At 37.0% G+C, this 21,283-nt stretch overlaps 2 long non-coding RNA genes across 2 annotated transcripts in view; one reads left to right on the plus strand and one right to left on the minus strand.

Moving 5' to 3' along the window:
• LOC125160321 (uncharacterized) overlaps positions 1-2,713 on the minus strand; it is a 31,842-nt gene extending 29,129 nt beyond the window's left edge. Inside the window, exon 1 of the long non-coding RNA XR_007150210.1 lies at positions 2,336-2,713. This is a non-coding gene — a long non-coding RNA (uncharacterized LOC125160321). The remainder of the gene's footprint in view (positions 1-2,335) is intronic.
• LOC125160323 (uncharacterized) overlaps positions 1-21,283 on the plus strand; it is a 121,248-nt gene that overhangs the window by 51,468 nt on the left and 48,497 nt on the right. The window contains exon 2 of the long non-coding RNA XR_007150212.1: positions 8,348-8,400. This is a non-coding gene — a long non-coding RNA (uncharacterized LOC125160323). The remainder of the gene's footprint in view (positions 1-8,347; positions 8,401-21,283) is intronic.

Below are 21,283 nucleotides of genomic sequence, written 5' to 3' on the forward strand. Positions count from 1 at the left end.
AAACCGGACATTTGAATTTAATAATGTGGCAATGATGGTCATCAGATTCTCCCCCTTCCTCAGGGTTTGCTATTTCTGTTTTGTTTTGTTTTTTTTTTTGTAGGCTGTCTCTGTGCCAGAGATCACCTTAAGGTGTAAATTTAGGGTTTTCTCTGGTCTTTTCTGAGCCTGCACTTTTCCTTGAGCTTGAATGATGATTTTCCAATATATCTGGTATATGCAGTTGTTTTTTTAATGTCCTGGTATTTTATGTTTGACTCTCAGAAAGGGAAAAATGAAGGGAGATAAAAGGCACTGGCTTTTTAAATCCCCTTGGAAGTTGCTTTATTCTGAAGGAAAGGAACTTGCAACCATGAGGAGGAAGTTCAACAATGGCTGCCTGCCTTTGTGTCTGTGCCTCTGTGATCATAAGCAGATATCAGTGATCAGAACATAGATCCCTGTTATTTGGAGGACAGGGTCCTTGTTGTCTACCCTACTTCCATAGGTTATTTGCAAGCTGCTCTAGGACCATGCACATGGCTGCCTGCCACAGAGTTGGTGAGTAGGGAATGGATAGCTGCTGCTGAGCTAAGAGCTAAAATAAATTAAAATTAACTAATTTACTGTCCAAGACTTCCTCTGGAAGTTGAAAACCCAATAAACTCTAGAGTTCCAAAATTGCTGTATCAGATAGATTCTGCCAGCAAAACTATTGTCTAGGTGGGAAGGCCAATTCTTCATGCTTCCTGCTCCATCAGTTTCCCATAATCCTTTGTGTATATATTGTATTTTATATATAAAAATACAAGACTGTGATGTAGGTTATGAATATAATTATGCAATAAACTTTTATGATAAACTTAGTGACCAGAACATTATCAATTCCTTTGAGGATGCTTGAATGACCTGAATTCTATCCCTTTGTTTCCTCATCAAGAGTTAACTACCTGCCTACATTTTGTATTTGTAATTCCTTTACTTTTCAAATAATTTTCCACATAACTATGCATCACTATAAAATGTATTCCTCAGGTTTACCTGCTTTTGAGGTTAATTGTTTATCCCTACTGAAAACAGTAAAATTGGATCTTTACCTCAGATCATACACCAAAACCAATCTCTTTACTCTTCAACTCAACAATCTGACTTCTGCTCTAACCATTTTATGAAGACTGATCTTGATATAATCTCCATTGACCTCCATTTTGTCAAATCCAGTGGCCATTTTCCTCTCATTATTCCTACTCAGCTCTCAGCACTATTTGTTGTAGTGAATGTTTCTTTTCTTCAGATTAGTCTTCCCTTTTGGCTTCTGTGATACTGCACATTTCTGGTCTCTTTTCTTCCTTCATTGCCTTTTCTGCTCAGTCTTCTTCCGTGGCATTTCCTATCTAATTTCTAGAGTTCCTCAGTGCTCAATCCTAGTTTCCCTCTATTATATCTTTATGCTGTTTGTTAAAAAAAATTATTTCATTTTAGAGAGAGAGAAAGAGAGAGAGAGAGAGAGAGAGAGAGAGAGAGAGCGCATGAATAGTGGAAGGGGCACAGAGAGAGAGAGAGAGACAGCGAGAGAGTGAGAGTGAGAGAGAGAGAGAGTCTTAAGCAAGCTCCAAGCTCAGAGTAGAGCCCGATGTGGGACATGATTCCACAACCCTGGGACAATGACCTGAGCCAAAATTGACAGTTGGATGCTCAACCAACTGAGCCACCCAGACATTTCTCTTTATGCTCTTTCTTTAGGTAATCTTATCCATGCCCATGGATTTACAGACCACTACTGACTAATGACTTCCAAATTTATATTTTGAACTTAGTGTTCACCTTGGACCTCAAAACTCATACATAAATTTGTATATACTTCTGCTTGGTATAAACTTGGTATCTCACACGAATTTCAGAATTAACATGACTTGAACTGAACTCATAAATTTTTGTGAAACTCCTTGCCTTCCAGTCTTACCCATCAATAATCAACTTAGTTGTTTATTTCAGAAACCTAGCAGTTATATTTTATTCTGTGTACTTTCACTCACTATACCCAATTCATACAATTTCCCCACATTCAGTATTCAAAATATATCTTAAATTTTTCTGGTTTTCACCATCTCTACTACCAGCAACTTGGTCCAGATTATCAACATCTATTGCCTGGCCTACTACATCAGCCTTCTAATTTATTTTCCTGCTCTATACTTGTTACCCTTTAATATATTCTTTACAAATCAGCCACAAAAGTCTTTCTCTGAACATAAATCTAACCATGATACTTCCCCACTTAATACAGCTGTTACAATTAAAATAAAATCCATACTCCTCATCATGGCAAACGTGGTCCTGGATACCTTTTGCTTACCTCTCCATTTTCTTCTTGAGTCATGTTCTCCTTTGCTCGCCATGTTTCAGAAATTTTTGCCTCTTTTCTGTTCCTAGAAGAAATGAATCTTTTTCTCATCTCAGAGCCTGCCCATATGTTGTTCCCTGTGATTGCAATCCTTTCCTCAATATCTTCAAATGGTCAGTACCTTCTTATTCGTTAAATCTCACTTAAATATAGCTTTCTCAGATAGACTTTCCCTGATCATTCCATTCAAGGAGCCTCTTCTCCCTATTTACTTTAAATGCCACTCCAAATGACCTCTTCCCACCATTATGCTCTGTATTAGTTTCTGTGGATGTTATAACAAACTACCACAAACTAGGCAGCTTAAGGCAGAAATGTATTCTTTCATGGTTCTGGAGACCAGAATTCCAAAATCAAGGTGTTGGCATGGCTAAACTCTATGTGGAGATTCTAGAGACTCATTGTCTCTTCCAGATTTTGGTTGCTGTCAACATTCCTTGACTTGTGGTCACATCACTCCAAAGTCTGCCTCCATAGTCATATTACCTATTCTCTTCTGTGTTGCTTTTCTCCTATAAAGATACTTTTGAATACCTTAGGACCCATTAAGACAATCTAGGGTAATTTCAACTCAAAATCCTTTAATAATGCCTGTAAATATCCTTTTTCCAAATAAGATAACATTTAAAAGTTTTAGGCTTTAGGATTTGATATCTTGGGATGGTCTTTATTCATCCTACTACATGCTCTGTCATGATTTTCTGATGATCAGATTCAGAATACCTTTTTAAATAAAATAAATTTTATAATTATTTTTTATGTATACATTTATTATCAGTTTCCCTTAGACCAGCACTATCCAGTAGAAATATAATGAGAGCCACATATATAATTTAAAGTTTTCTAGTATCCATATAAAAAGGTGAAAAGAAACACATGAAATTAACTTGAATATATATTTTATTTAACTCAGTACATCCAAAATATTATCATTTCAACATGAATCAATATCAAAATTATTACTGAATATATATTATTCTGACTAATTTTGAAATTATTACTGAATATATATTATTATATATACAGATGTATATTTACTCATTGAATGAATAGTTATTATATGAGTAAAAAGAGACAAGCAAAATGTCATGCCAAGCTATATCACAATTTTCTTAACATATATATATATATATTTTTTTTTTTTTGCAGAGTCACATTTATCTGAACTGTGAGTAGAAAGTTAAGTATTAGTGATTATGAAATTTCTCTATGTGTTTCTAAACCAACTCACATTTGTGCATTATTTGTCTGGATGACAAATTTTACAAGTTTGCATTCTTTAAATATTTTATTTAAATTTTAGGGGCATTTGTAAATGTTTAATATTCTGGGATTTGGTGAAATGGATCTTAATACATATTTATTATAATAATTTTCTTAGTTATGGTGAATTCTATTAACCAAAATTGCTGTGGAATTCATCCTCTTAAATATTTATTGTCACATAATATTTTAGATTTGAGCAGTGGGGAAATAATACTGTAGCTCATTGAGAAATTAGAATAGTAATGAAATTCAATCTATAATAGTTTATACATCATTTTGAACTGACTAATGTTAGGAAAGGCATGCATATTCTATTAAAATATTAAAAGTTATTGAGGGCAAATTTTTATTTAATATTAAAATAAAAAACCTCTTTAATCACTGGGAAGAATCCTCAGAAGTGGAAAGAAAAACTCTACATCAACTTAAACATTTCAGGACAACCAATTTCACTAATTTAAAACAACTTCCAGAGCTAAGGATCCAAGCAAATGAGCCATTTTCTTTAAAAATTCTGACTCATCTTGGGAGCATTAAAATTAATAGAACTTATGATCTTGAGTTCTACTCATTTGTGAATGTGTTTTCAGTAAGTACACATAATTGGGGTTGGGATCTGACAGTCCCTTATATATATAACCACCATGAATATACATAGAGTTTTATACCATTAATATTTCAAGGGGTTTGATTCATGATTTTATAAAATGAACACACCCATGAAATGAACTAATGCAGAAAACAAATCTTATTGTAGACTAGTGGGATGCTCTATACCTATAAAACATTGGGATTAAAAGTTCTAAGACAGGGGCGCCTGGGTGGCGCAGTCGGTTAAGCGTCCGACTTCAGCCAGGTCACGATCTCGCGGTCCGTGAGTTCGAGCCCCGCGTCGGGCTCTGGGCTGATGGCTCGGAGCCTGGAGCCTGTTTCCGATTCTGTGTCTCCCTCTCTCTCTGCCCCTCCCCCGTTCATGCTCTGTCTCTCTCTGTCCCAAAAATAAATAAACGTTGAAAAAAAAATTTAAAAAAAAAAAAAAAAAAAAAAAAAGTTCTAAGACAATATTTTAGCCCAAAGCCCTAATCCTTTCTATAGATTCTGGGGCAGAGAAGACGTTAGAGGGAGTACAATGAAGGGAAGGTGGGTGGGGTCAGGGAAGTGTAATCACATTTTGCAAGGATCTCATGGATGAGTGGGTCAGTGCTTTATTTTCAAGAGGCAAATTTTTTAGCATTGGTTATCACCAGATTTTTCTCTAGGCATTGTTGTTTTGTTTTCCATCAAAGTTTACTTTTCCCAGTCCTTGTCTACTCTACTTTTTGACACTTTCCTCCTGGAGGCTCAGATTCTGAGCTCGTTCTAATGAAGGTAGGAGAAATATTCTACACTTTAGCCATACCAGTCAGTGGTGTCTGAATTTAGTTGTGCTTCCACAAAATTGTCTGTTATGTCCAGAAGGAGCTTGAAGGGTTGAATAAACTCATACAACTTGGTATGTCATCATTAGTTGCCCTACTTAGTACTCTGGTTCCCCATTGGGACTCTGATACTCTGTCTTTGACAGGCTCCTATTCCTTGAGGTAGATATAATATTTTAATTAAAACAAAAGACAAGCATCATTAACAAAAATCTTAAACTTGTTTCTCCAAGATTTAACTATGCTTGTCTTTAAAATTTTTTTAAATGTTTATTTATTTTTGAGAGAGACAGAAAAGAGTGCACCTGCATGAACCAGAGAGGGGCAGAGAGAGAGGGAGACTGAGCATCTGAAGCAGGCTCTGTGCTGAAGCAGAGGGCCTGATGCAGGGCTTGAACTCATGAACTGTGAGATCATGACCTGAGCCAAAATTGGACGCTTAACCGAATGGACCACCCAGGCACCCTGTAACTTTATGGTTTTTATATTTAGTAATTTATGAAAGTCATATCTAATAACTTTCAAGTGTTGACATCAACGGGTGAAAAGTAGTGACTGCTTTAAGAATTATATAAATTTCTGAGTAATAAGGTCAAAAGGTGAAAATTTAACAGATGTCATAGATTTTGAAGTTAATATAATGTATAGGCATGTTTATCAGAATTAAGTGTGTTTATGAAGAATTTTACTAAAAGAATTTTAGGTATTTTCAGTTTTCACTTATGTAATGAAAGATTTAAAAGTTTTAAGAACTCATATGGTTCTGGTTGCCCAGAACCATAGGGGCACCTGGGTGGCTCGGTTAAGAGTCCGACTTTAGCTCAGATCATGATCTCACAGTTGGTGAGTTCAAGCCCCTGCATTGGGCTCTGTGCTGACAGTTCAGAGCCTGGAACCTGCATCGGATTCTGTGTTTCGTTCTCTCTCTGACCCTCCCCCACTTGTGCTCTGTCTCTGTCTCTCAAAAATAAATAAATGTAAAAAAACAAATTTAAAGTTTTGAGAACTGTATAATGCTTAACCCTGAGAACTTCTGAGAATATGCAAAAGAAATGCTAATGTAACATCAAATACATCAATAATTGAAAGTGAAAGTCCATCATGCTGAAGAAAATCATTTATAAAGAAACAAAAATGTCTGAAAATGAAAGAGAAAAACTCCATAGGACTAAAGAAATAGAAAAACACATATAAATGCTCATAATCTATAATCATGTAGAAAAGCATAATTCAGTAAATTTGTGTTAAAATGGGATTTTATTATATATTATATAATATAATGTTTATTATATTACATATATACACATAATCTATAATCATGTAGAAAAGCATAATTCAGTAAATTTGTGTTAAAATGGGATTTTATTATATATTATATAATATAATGTTTATTATATTACATATATACACATAGTACATACTATGATATATATTATAATATGTACCTTATTATAATATAATAAATGTGGGAGCCCTAAAGCAAACTCAGATCATTGTTGCATATTACATTTACCTGGATACATATATACCTTTATATTCAGAAGAACATAGTTTCTCATAGCTTTAGCTGTTTCAGTTGCATATAGTACCATTCACAATTCTTAGGGACAGATTTTTGACTGTTTTTACCTTTAAAACCCATGAGTGTGAAAAATTCAAAAGTTTGATTATTTGACTTAGATACTGTATCTAACAAGAATTAGGTATTTAATTATCCTAACAATAAACTTTATGAATATGTAAGTAAAATATATTCATATTTTATTAATAATTATTACAATCTGTAAGAATAATGAATTTCCATAAATTTCATCAGCTTTTTGATTTCAAGATATGAATGCTTTATAATTGTGAAACTCATGGAATCCAGTCAAAATTTTGTATCATGTCCTTTTCCATTACTTCATCTAAGCTCTTTTACAATATTAGACCTCCTTGGAAGATGACATCTGCAGGCAGTAGTTTAAATTAACCAAAGTTCTTTGGGCACTGTTCATTGGACTATTGACTGCTCTAGATTTGGACTAACCCAACAACTGGATCGGTATTATTAGCTCTCACATTCCTTTATATTTTCTGCTCATTCATCTTCCCTCTAGCATATATTAATTAGGCAGTGAATAAGACGAAGAATAATACTTGGGTTCTTACAGATTCATCTACTGTCACTAACTGCATTCCCAAACCAGCCACTTGGAATCTCTCTGCATATCTCAAAACATGTTGCAAAATTGTCAAGACTATCAAATCCCATTTACTTTCCATTCATTTTAGTATTGTACAGAACAAAGTTCTTCTAAGAGGACTAAAGGGAATTTTGTTAAATCAAATAAATAGCAATGGGGTTTTAGGGTTCCCCAAAGCCCGGAACTCATGAGTGTTGACAATTTAAGTGACAAATCTATCCAATAGTACGGTGGTTGAGATCCATTTATTTTCAGGGAGAGGAATAGATGAGCTTCTTCTCCTCTAGTTTTACCACTCCCAGTCAGTCCAGTGATGGGATATCATCTCTCAGCCACACTCTGAATAGGGCACATTTTGGAAGGGACCGCAGAGTTCAAAGAAGCATCAGCAAAAATCTCTGTGGAAGCTTCCCTGCTTCTCTAAGATGGTGGGTTAGCAGTTGATTTAGACATAAGTTGAAAAGGGGACCTTTAAACTTGAGTTAAGATTTTACAGATTATAAAGTAACATCTTCATTAGACATCTTTATTCCATTCTTTGGTCTTACCTTATTCCTCACCTCACCCACTCCACAATACACACTCTTATCCCTGAACTCCGCCCTTGAGCTTCATTCAGTGTCTGTTTCTCCATCCAACCCTGAGCCTGACTCCATGTTTTCCTCCATCTCCAAGTGAGGTTTTGGATACTCGGGGATGGAGTGGGGATTAGGGGCAAGTTAGGATGGGGGTGAAGTGAGCCTCTCTCAATATAGTATTATTATTAAAAATGATATTTTTAATTTTTAATAATGTTTTTACATTCTAACTCATACCACTCATTTTGGCACCAAAAGGACAGCTGTGTAAAAATATCTTGGCATTCAGCTACATAAAAATGTCTTTCTTTGGCCACCAGTATACCTCAGTAACACTTCACCTGGAACATTGATGGGGGAGAGAATATTGGTACTGTAAAAGATCACTTTATAAATTTACCAAGAGAAATAAGGGAAAAGAAAAGTGTTTGGAGTTTACTACCAGAATGATGGTATATCTGTATATTTCTTCACCTGCCTTTGACCTTTTTGTTTTATTATTGCTGCCCCACACAGGCTGCCAGCAGCTGCCAGCAGTTTCTGATTCATCAAAGACATCACTCTCAAGGGTAATTATTTACACATGGAAATTGGTTGGAAATTAGGTGTCACCAAAAGGCTGCTTTGTGTACTGTGGTGGCGTGTATGTAAATATATCGGTTCATATTTAACACATGCAAAATACTCACACAGATGAGTGGTGAGTAGAGCTAGCCATAGACCAGGATTTCATGAAATAGAAGGGGCCCCATGAGACAGAAAGTTGTGCCAAATAACTTGTTTCTAAAATCTGAGCTCAAATTCTTTTACAACATCCCCAAAGAATGGCAAGGCACATCAAATGACCAGGAATTCCTAGCTCACAAGATGGAATACTCCATTTCCAGTTGGTTCTAATTCAAGCCTTTGCTTGTATTTTGACTGCAATCTGCCTGCCTTGAGCCTTCTTCTAGTCCTAGTGCAGCTCTCTGCAATCAGGTTGAGACTAACCCTTTTTCCCCATAGCAACTTTGCAGGTTAGTTGAAAACAGATATAACTGATCTCTATTTTTTTTTGGTTTAAATGAAATACTGCCTTTAATTGTAACACTGAGGGATGGATTGAATACTTGTGTTCTGAGATGGTCTAAAAGAAATGCTAATAATGTGTAACTAATATAACACTGTATGTTAACTATACTGGAATTTAAAAAAAGCTTGTTCAAAAAGATATATGCACCCTATGTTTATTGCAGAATTATTTACAATAGCTAAGATTGGAAGGAACCCAAGTGTCCATTGATAAATGAATGGATAAAGAAGATGTGGTATATATATAATGTAAATACACACACACACACACACACACACAAACACACACACACATATACATTGCAGTATATATAATGAAATATTACTGAAGCATAAGAGAATGATATGTTGCCATTTGCAACAACGTGGATTGACCTGGAGGGTCCATTGAACATTATGCTGTGTGAAATATGTCAGAAAAAGACAAAAACCCTATGATTTAACTTATATATGGAATCTAAAAAACAAAACAAATGAACAAAAACTCCCACAAATCTAAACAGACTCTTAAATGCAGGGAAAAGACTGATAATTGCCAGAGGGGAGTTTGGGCAAAATAAAGGAAATTAAGAGGTACAAACTTCCAGTTATAAAATAAATAAGTCAAAGAGGTGAAAAATAATGCATAGAGAAGGCAATAATATTATAATAATGTTTTATGGTAACAGTTTGTGACTACACTTATCATAGCGAGCACTGAGTTATGTATAGAATTGTTGAATAGGTATGTTATATGCCTGAAAGAAAAGAAATGCTAATGAGATATTAAAGAGGAAATCAAATACATCAAGACTCAAAAATAAATGATAGATTCCTGGGGTGCCTGGGTGGCTCAGTCATTTGAGCATCTGACTCTTGATTTCAGTTCAGGTCATGATATCACAGTTTGTGGGATGGAGCCCCCAGCATTGGATTCTGCACTGACAGTGTGGAGCCTGCTTGGGATTCTCTCTCTCTGCCCCTCCCCTGCTCGTGCACATGCTCTCTCTCTCAAAATAAATAAATAGGTCGGGCAAGATGGCGGCTTAGGAGGACGCTGGGCTCACCGCACGTCCTGCTGATCACTTAGATTCCATCTACATCTGCCTAAATAACCCAGAAAACCGCCAGAGGATTAGCAGAACGGAGTCGCCGGAGCCAAACGCAGACGAGAGGCCCACGGAAGAGGGTAGGAAGGGCAGCGAGGCGGTGCGCGCTCCACGGACTGGCGGGAGGGAGCCGGGGCGGAGGGGCGGCTCGCCGGCCAAGCACAGCCACCGAGTCTGGCTTGCAAAAGCGGAGGGGCCTGACGGACTGTGTTCCCACAACAAGCGCGACTTAGCGTCTGGGAGGTCATAAGTTAACAGCTCGGCTCGGAAAGCGGGAAGGCTGGAGGACAAAGGGAGGGAGAGCTGCTGAGCCCCCTGACAACAGAGCTCAGTTTGGTGGGGAACAAAGGCGCTCGCCAGCGCCATCTCCCCCGCCCATCCCCCAGCCGAAATCCCAAAGAGAACCTGTTCCTGCCGGGGAACTTGCTCGCTCCGCGCAAACACCCAACTCTGCGCTTCGGCGGAGCCAAACCTCCGGCAGCGGATCTGACTCCCTCCCGCTGCCACAGGGCCCCTCCTGAAGTGGATCACCTAAGGAGAAGCGATCTAAGCCTGCCCCTCCTGCCCCCGAGCACCTTGCCTACCCACCCCAGCTAATACGCCAGATCCCCAGCATCACAAGCCTGGCACGGTGCAAGTAGCCCAGACGAGCCACACCACCCCACAGTGAATCCCGCCCCTAGGAGAGGGGAAGAGAAGGCACACACCAGTCTCACCGTGGCCCCAGCGGTGGGCTGGGGACAGACATCAGGTCTGACTGCGGCCCCGCCCACCAACTCCAGTTATACACTACAGCACAGGGGAAGTGCCCTGCAGGTCCGCACCACTCCAGGGACTATCCAAAATGACCAAGCGGAAGAACTCCCCTCAGAAGAATCTCCAGGAAATAACAACAGCTAATGAGCTGATCAAAAAGGATTTAAATAATATAACAGAAAGTGAATTTAGAATAATAGTCATAAAATTAATCGCTGGGCTTGAAAACAGTATACAGGACAGCAGAGAATCTCTTGCTACAGAGATCAAGGGACTAAGGAACAGTCACGAGGAGCTGAAAAACGCTTTAAACGAAATGCATAACAAAATGGAAACCACCACAGCTCGGCTTGAAGAGGCAGAGGAGAGAATAGGTGAACTAGAAGATAAAGTTATGGAAAAAGAGGAAGCTGAGAAAAAGAGAGATAAAAAAATCCAGGAGTATGAGGGGAAAATTAGAGAATTAAGTGATACACTAAAAAGAAATAATATACGCATAATTGGTATCCCAGAGGAGGAAGAGAGAGGGAAAGGTGCTGAAGGGGTACTTGAAGAAATAATAGCTGAGAACTTCCCTGAACTGGGGAAGGAAAAAGGCATTGAAATCCAAGAGGCACAGAGAACTCCCTTCAGACGTAACTTGAATCGATCTTCTGCACGACATATCATAGTGAAACTGGCAAAATACAAGGATAAAGAGAAAATTCTGAAAGCAGCAAGGGGTAAACGTGCCCTCACATATAAAGGGAGACCTATAAGACTCGTGACTGATCTCTCTTTTGAAACTTGGCAGGCCAGAAAGAATTGGCACGAGATTTTCAGGGTGCTAGACAGAAAAAATATGCAGCCGAGAATCCTTTATCCAGCAAGTCTGTCATTTAGAATAGAAGGAGAGATAAAGGTCTTCCCAAACAAACAAAAACTGAAGGAATTTGTCACCACTAAACCAGCCCTACAAGAGATCCTAAGGGGGACCCTGTGAGACAAAGTCCCAGAGACATCACTACAAGCATAAAACATACAGACATCACAATGACTCTAAACCCGTATCTTTCTATAATAACACTGAATGTAAATGGATTAAATGCGCCAACCAAAAGACATAGGGTATCAGAATGGATAAAAAAACAAGACCCATCTATTTGCTGTCTACAAGAGACTCATTTTAGACCTGAGGACACCTTTAGATTGAGAGTGAGGGGATGGAGAACTATTTATCATGCGACTGGAAACCAAAAGAAAGCTGGAGTAGCCATACTTATATCAGACAAACTAGACTTTAAATTAAAGGCTGTAACAAGAGATGAAGAAGGACATTATATAATAGTTACAGGGTCTATCCATCAGGAAGAGCTAACAATTATAAATGTCTATGCACCGAATACCGGAGCCCCCAAATATATAAAACAATTACTCATAAACATAAGCAACCTTATTGATAAGAATGTGGTAATTGCAGGGGACTTTAATACACCACTTACAGAAATGGATAGATCATCTAGACACACGGTCAATAAAGAAACAAGGGCCCTGAATGAGACATTGGATCAGATGGACTTGACAGATATATTTAGAACTCTGCATCCCAAAGCAACAGAATATACTTTCTTCTCGAGTGCACATGGAACATTCTCCAAGATAGATCATATACTGGGTCACAAAACAGCCCTTCATAAGTTTACAAGAATTGAAATTATACCATGCTTACTTTCAGACCACAATGCTATGAAGCTTGAAATCAACCACAGAAAAAAGTCTGGAAAACCTCCAAAAGCATGGAGGTTAAAGAACACCCTACTAACGAATGAGTGGGTCAACCAGGCAATTAGAGAAGAAATTAAAAAATATATGGAAACAAATGAAAATGAAAATACAACAATCCAAACGCTTTGGGACGCAGCAAAGGCAGTCCTGAGAGGAAAATACATTGCAATCCAGGCCTATCTCAAGAAACAAGAAAAATCCCAAATACAAAATCTAACAGCACACCTAAAGGAACTAGAAGCAGAACAGCAAAGGCAGCCTAAGCCCAGCAGAAGAAGAGAAATAATAAAGATCAGGGCAGAAATAAACAATATAGAAACTAAAAAAACTGTAGAGCAGATCAACAAAACCAAGAGTTGGTTTTTTGAAAAAATAAACAAAATTGACAAACCTCTAGCCAGGCTTCTCAAAAAGAAAAGGGAGATGACCCAAATAGATAAAATCATGAATGAAAATGGAATTATTACAACCAATCCCTCAGAGATACAAACAATTATCAGGGAATACTATGAAAAATTATATGCCAACAAACTGGACAACCTGGAAGAAATGGACAAATTCCTGAACAACCACACTCTTCCAAAACTCAATCAGGAGGAAATAGAAAGCTTGAACAGACCCATAACCAGCGAAGAAATTGAATCGGTTATCAAAAATCTCCCAACAAATAAGAGTCCAGGACCAGATGGCTTCCCAGGGGAGTTCTACCAGACGTTTAAAGCAGAGATAATACCTATCCTTCTCAAGCTATTCCAAGAAATAGAAAGGGAAGGAAAACTTCCAGACTCATTCTATGAAGCCAGTATTACTTTGATTCCTAAACCAGACAGAGACCCAGTAAAAAAAGAGAACTACAGGCCAATATCCCTGATGAATATGGATGCAAAAATTCTCAATAAGGTACTAGCAAATCGAATTCAACGGCATATAAAAAGAATTATTCACCATGATCAAGTGGGATTCATTCCTGGGATGCAGGGCTGGTTCAACATTCGCAAATCAATCAATGTGATACATCACATTAACAAAAAAAAAGAGAAGAACCATATGATCCTGTCAATCGATGCAGAAAAGGCCTTCGACAAAATCCAGCACCCTTTCTTAATAAAAACCCTTGAGAAAGTCGGGATAGAAGGAACATACTTAAAGATCATAAAAGCCATTTATGAAAAGCCCACAGCTAACATCATCCTCAACGGGGAAAAACTGAGAGCTTTTTCCCTGAGATCAGGAACACGACAAGGATGCCCACTCTCACCGCTGCTGTTTAACATAGTGCTGGAAGTTCTAGCATCAGCAATCAGACAACAAAAGGAAATCAAAGGCATCAAAATTGGCAAAGATGAAGTCAAGCTTTCGCTTTTTGCAGATGACATGATATTATACATGGAAAATCCGATAGACTCCACCAAAAGTCTGCTAGAACTGATACAGGAATTCAGCAAAGTTGCAGGATACAAAATCAATGTAAAGAAATCAGTTGCATTCTTATACACTAACAATGAAGCAACAGAAAGACAAATAAAGAAACTGATCCCATTCACAATTGCACCAAGAAGCATAAAATACCTAGGAATAAATCTAACCAAAGATGTAAAGGATCTGTATGCTGAAAATTATAGAAAGCTTATGAAGGAAATTGAAGAAGATTTAAAGAAATGGAAAGACATTCCCTGCTCATGGATTGGAAAAATAAATATTGTCAAAATGTCAATACTACCCAAAGCTATCTACACATTCAATGCAATCCCAATCAAAATTGCACCAGCATTCTTCTTGAAACTAGAACAAGCAATCCTAAAATTCATATGGAACCACAAAAGGCCCCGAATAGCCAAAGGAATTTTGAAGAAGAAGACCAAAGCAGGAGGCATCACAATCCCAGACTTTAGCCTCTACTACAAAGCTGTCATCATCAAGACAGCATGGTATTGGCACCAAAACAGACACATAGACCAATGGAATAGAATAGAAACCCCAGAACTAGACCCACAAACGTATGGCCAACTCATCTTTGACAAAGCAGGAAAGAACATCCAATGGAAAAAAGACAGCCTCTTTAACAAATGGTGCTGGGAGAACTGGACAGCAACATGCAGAAGGTTGAAACTAGACCACTTTCTCACACCATTCACAAAAATAAACTCAAAATGGATAAAGGACCTAAATGTGAGACAGGAAACCATCAAAACCTTAGAGGAGAAAGCAGGAAAAGACCTCTCTGACCTCAGCCGTAGCAATCTCTTACTGGACACATCCCCAAAGGCAAGGGAATTAAAAGCAAAAGTGAATTACTGGGACCTTATGAAGATAAAAAGCTTCTGCACAGCCAAGGAAACAACCAACAAAACTAAAAGGCAACCAACGGAATGGGAAAAGATATTCGCAAATGACATATCAGACAAAGGGCTAGTATCCAAAATCTATAAAGAGCTCACCAAACTCCACACCCGAAAAACAAATAACCCAGTGAAGAAATGGGCAGAAAACATGAATAGACACTTCTCTAAAGAAGACATCCGGATGGCCAACAGGCACATGAAAAGATGTTCAGCGTCGCTCCTTATCAGGGAAATACAAATCAAAACCACACTCAGGTATCACCTCACGCCAGTCAGAGTGGCCAAAATGAACAAATCCGGAGACTATAGATGCTGGAGAGGATGTGGAGAAACGGGAACCCTCTTGCACTGTTGGTGGGAATGCAAATTGGTGCAGCCGCTCTGGAAAGCAGTGTGGAGGTTCCTCAGAAAATTAAAAATAGACCTACCCTATGACCCAGCAATAGCACTGCTAGGAATTTATCCAAGGGATACAGGAGCGCTGATGCATAGGGCCACGTGTACCCCAATGTTCATAGCAGCACTCTCAACAATAGCCAAATTATGGAAAGAGCCTAAATGTCCATCAACTGATGAATGGATAAAGAAATTGTGGTTTATATACACAATGGAATATTACGTGGCAATGAGAAAAAATGAAATATGGCCTTTCGTAGCAACGTGGATGGAACTGGAGAGTGTGATGCTAAGTGAAATAAGCCATACAGAGAAAGACAGATACCATATGGTTTCACTCTTATGTGGATCCTGAGAAACTTCACAGGAACCCATGGGGGAGGGGAAGGAAAAAAAAAAAAAAAGAGGTTAGAATGGGAGAGAGCCAAAGCATAAGAGACTTAAAAACTGAGAACAAACTGAGGGTTGATGGGGGGTGGGAGGGAGGAGAGGGTGGGTGATGGGTATTGAGGAGGGCACCTTTTGGGATGAGCACTGGGTGTTGTATGGAAACCAATTTGTCAATAAATTTCATAAAAAAAAAAAAAAAAAAAAAAAAAAAATAAATAAATAAATAAAAATTAAAAAAATAAATGATAGAATCCTGATGTTGATAAGCAAATGCCATGATTTTGACTTCTTTCAAAATTCACCAGTCTATCCATCACAGCATAAACAGCCACAGTGAAGTTTGAAATCAAGTGATTATTTGTAAAATCCCTGATATTTGCAGATTCTCAGAACATACAGTTTAATTTATAACTAGTCAAATGTCTCATGACTGTAGACAACTTTCAAACAATAAGCAAATGTTTAGGAGACACCTGCTTTAGAGAAATGTGAAGTGAAGTTTTTGAAAGGTAGATTTCAAATATATTATTCTGATACTTTATTAATTGGTAAACATTTAAAGGAATATTATTTACATATTTGTACCTTCATTATAATTGTACACTAAGAGAGTTGTGAATTTCATGTTTTAATAGAAAATATTCATTTAAAAATACGTACTATATTCTAGACATTTTTATTGATTTCTTTCTGAAATTTCTCATTTTTTGTCTATTTTATTATCTCAGTAAAAATTCTTGAGGTTCTTGCCCAAAATTTTATGTTTTAATGTAGAGATTAAAGAAATCCTTTTTGAACTTAATGATGACAATAAGCCAGACTGAAATATTTATCAGACACATTTATAATCTCTTTATTATGTGACTTTTTAATTTAATAACTGAAACTTGTTTTATAAAGAAAAGAACAGGGTTAACTTTTTTCATGAAAAGAAATAAGATAATATATGTAATTTATATAAGTACTTTACACGTATATATGTGTATATATACATACATGTATATGTGGCTATATATATAGTGTATGTGTGTGTATGTGTATATATATATATATAGTGTATGTGTGTGTGTGTATATATATATATATATAGTGTATGTGTTTGTGTGTACACACACACACATACACTATATATATATATATACACACACACACACACACACACACACACATACATACACACACACACTATAATTTATAGTTACTCTGTCAGTTCTTAAAGTTACCAAAGAATAGCAATGAAAATCATTGCCAGAAGACTGGAGAGAGAACATCCACATTTTGAGATGATGAACTGAAAATTTTTTATTCTTAGCTATTTTTTACGATGAGTAAATTACTTTCATATAGTTGAACATATATTTCAAATTTTCACAAACTGAATGGGGGGACATTTTTGAGAAGAGTTGAATCTCTTGGAAGGAAGTTGTGATGCTCAAAGGAAAGTTTATAATATCTGTTATTTGTTCAAAATTTGTTGACAACACCATGCTGTTTTAAAGGTACTTAACCATGTTTTACTTGTGGGATACTCTTTGTATATATACATACATGGCTTATTTCCTTTAGGTAGGGTCTGGGTCTTGTCCATGTCTTTATTACATCTGAGGCTGAGTACATGGTAGGCATTCACTCAAGGTGATTTCTATTTCCATAAACTTTTGATATTGCTATTAAGGTAGCATTTCAAGATGTTTTTAATATGTTCCCTAAATAATTGTCAGAGATAGACTATCAGTTACACTACACATTTATTTATCTTGAAAATAATTATAAATGACATGTGTGTTCCAGTTTTCAGAATTCATCAGAGTCCTGCAAAAGAGAATGCTTCAGAATGTGTTCAGCTCATAGTTGTATTCTGCACACTTGAAGAGTGGGCAGAACCGATGTTAAATACCAAACCCATAATGTGTGAATGTATTGGTATGAAAATATAGGCAGAATACAATATATTTTCTTTAGCTTCCAAGCTAAATTAAAAAGAATTTTTAAAAGAAATTAAAAAGAAATTTGAATTTGTATGTCACCTCTAATTTTATAAGCCTTGCAAAACCATTTCTTAATTTGGTACTATTAGTAGCCTGATTGATTGGAGGCCACAGTATTTGCCCAACCAGACCCAGTGAGTTGGAAATCAGAGGGAATGAGTATTAAGATAGCAACATATAAGGATAACTGTATTACAGAAATCACACCAACAAATGACAGAGTTGCTGTGCTAAATAGTACCTGGCAGTAATGATGTAGATATATTCATGACAATGATAGGGGTTGGTTTTTATCTAGCTTAATTGATAAAAATCAGATTTAAGGAAGTAGTAAAATTTTAATTCAATGAAACCAAATGGCAAAAATCATTGAATTGTATCTTTTTCATAATAGATGTAATTTTAGGTTTTAAATAATACGATATATGCTATTCATGAATGGATACTTTATTGATAGCATATATAATACTATTGCACAATTGTACAGTCCAAATGAGTATTGATTAGAGAACTGCTTCAACCAAGTTTATGCCACTCTATAGGAATATAGAAAACACGAGGTGTTCAATGACTTTAAGACCAAGAATTATTTGAAAGGCTGTTGCACCAATCATCCCAACCATCCCAAATCCCATTGAATTTTCTGTCTGCAATTTTGGTGGCTCATTAGTTATTCATAATAAACATTTGCCAAAGAGAAGACCTGTTCCCTTTATGCAGAAGACTCAAAGGAGACAGTCAAATAAAAAAGATACACATGAAAGAAATGTGTGTATAAATAAATAGATCATGAAATAAGAGAAGTTGTTTATGCAGCATTCTGGAACATGGAAGTGTTGGGTACCACAGAAAAGACTGAAAGATATAAAATCATCACTGTTATGGAGTTGACATGTTAGTGGTGATGGTAGTGGCATAACAAACAAGAAATAAGTGAAATGCGTAGTATATTTAAAGTGAAAATTTGTATGGAGTAAAGTCAAATAAGGAAGGGGGAGAAGGAGGAATAGTGGTTGCTATATTGCAAGGGATGGTCAATGAAGTTGAAAAATGACATTTGGGCAAATACTTGAAGGGATTGAAAGACCCGTATAGACATTTGGAGAAATAGTGTTCTAGTTAGAGGGAACAACAAGAGCAAAAGCCCTGAAACAGCAGTGTATTTATCCTATTGGGGGAAAAGCAAGGTACTCAGAGTTGGAACAGAGTGAGAGAGGAGGGGAAAGATAAAGATAACAAAGCCACAGAAACAAGGAGACTTTGGTTTCTACTGTGAGTGAGATGGGGTGCCATTGGACGATTTTGAGCAGAGGACTTAAATTTAGAAGTAGTTCTTATTTTCAATTTTAATATAGAAAATTTGAACTATATTTTGAATTTGGAAATAGTCCTGTGATTTTTGTTGTGGTTGTTGTTAATGTACAGGTTCAATGAATGTCCTTTATATGTGCAGTGGTATGGAAATAATTGTTATTTAAAACCAAATGTGACTATAGTTGATTCTCTTCTTTCTTTAAAATTTTAAAAAAAAATTTTTTTTTCAACGTTTATTTATTTTTGGGACAGAGAGAGACAGAGCATGAACGGGCGAGGGGCAGAGAGAGAGGGAGACACAGAATCGGAAACAGGCTCCAGGCTCTGAGCCATCAGCCCAGAGCCCGACGCGGGGCTCGAACTCACGGACCGTGAGATCGTGACCTGGCTGAAGTCGGACACTCAACCGACTGCGCCACCCAGGCGCCCCTCTTTAAAATTTTTTAATAAAAAAAGTTTATTTATTTATTTTGAGAGAGGGAGGGAGCATGCACATGGGAGAGTGGGGGAGGGGCAGATAGCGAGGGAGAGAGAGAGAGTCTCAAGCAGGCTCCACACTCAGCGTGGAACCCTATGTAGAACTTGCTGTCACAACTGTGAGATTGTGACCTAGACCTGACCTGAAATCAAGAGTTGGTCGCTTAACCAACTGAGCCACCCAGGCACCTGGATTCTGTCTGGGTGGCCTAGTTCATCTGTTGGGAAATAAATGTTTATATATTGCTCTTTCAGAGGGCATATAGGAAGATAATTGTACTCGTGGAATATTGAATTGGAGCTTGTCAGACATTTTATTCAAAAACATGTTATTTTAAAAAAATTGCAGAGAAATACTCTTTCACTCTTTGTGTAATATTTCAGCCATTATTTGTTAAATGGACTTTAATAGGCTACCCTGGAAGCAATTGTTGTAGTATTTCTATGAAAAAAATGTAATCTGATTTCTAAATCACTGGCTTATATATAAACTTTAAGAACACAGTTCACTAACAACCTGGAAATTGCCTATATAAATATGTAGGTACAAACAGGTAGATAATGGGTTATAACTTTTGGAATTAAAATTGTAGCAGTAAACAGAAGTGATGAGCATCTAAGGGCAGATGCTCTGGAGTCAGTAAAGCTCGAATCCCACCTCTGCAACAGATTAGCTGTGGGACTTTGGTCACGTTACGCAACGTCTTCTCTGGGACTCAGTTTCTTCATCTTCAAAATTAGGATTCTACTTACTTGATTTGAATTCTAAGAAGGATCAAAGGAGGTAATATTTGTAATGCCTAGTCTCTAGCAATGCCAGCTACTTACTAAGGGTAGTAGATTAGTTGCAAACTGACCCTGATTCTACATGCTTTCCTTTTTCCACACCCTTTGAAATATATCATGTTGATGTTCCTCCCATCAAGACATAGAGTCTATTTTTCACCTCTTATATCTATGATGGCCTTTTGACTTATCTTAGCCAATGTAATAGAGTGATTGCAAGCCTAGACTTTAAGAGTCATTGTGTTCTTTTCCTCTTGGACACTTACGACTGCCGTGGAAATAAGCTTGGCCCAGACTGCTATGGATTAAGGAGCACATGAAAATGATCTGAGTTGTCTCATTGCAGTTCATCCTAGATCAATGAGACCACTGTCACTTATCAATACAAATACTTGTCAAAAAAATAATGCTGGTTGTTGTTATTGTTTGGAGCATGACTGACATACAGTAATCTTCACATATTTAAAATATACAATTTGAAGGGCGCCTGGGTGGCTCAGTCGGTTAAGCGTCCGACTTCAGCTCAGGTCATGATCTTATGGTTTGTGAATTTGAGCTCTGCATCGGGCTCTGTGCTGACAGCTCAGAGCCTGGAGACTGCTTCGGATTCTGTGTCTCCCTCTCTCTCTTCATCTCCCACTCATGCTCTCTCTCTCTCAAAAATAAAAATTAAAAAAAAAATTTTAAAAACCAATATATATCCTTTAAAAAATAAGATATACAATTTGGTAAGTTTATATATGTAGCTATATGAAAACAATATGTATACAGCAATGAAACCATGACCACAATCAAGATAATGAATATATCTATCACTCCCCCAAGTTTTCTTGTGCTCCTTTGTTGTCCCCATCCCCAGGCAATCACTGATCAATTTCTGTCACTTTAGATACATAAGAATTTTCTAGAATTATATATAAATGGAATCATAGAGTATATACTCTTATTTTTTGTTTGGCCTCTTTTATGCAACATAATTATTTTGAGCTTCATTTGAATTGCCCTATGCATATTGCTGAGTAGTACTCCATTTTATGGACATACCATAATTGTTTATCTATTCACCTATTGATGAATATT

This window comes from Prionailurus viverrinus, chromosome A2 (genome assembly GCF_022837055.1).
Source record: "Prionailurus viverrinus isolate Anna chromosome A2, UM_Priviv_1.0, whole genome shotgun sequence".
NCBI lineage: Eukaryota > Metazoa > Chordata > Mammalia > Carnivora > Felidae > Prionailurus > Prionailurus viverrinus.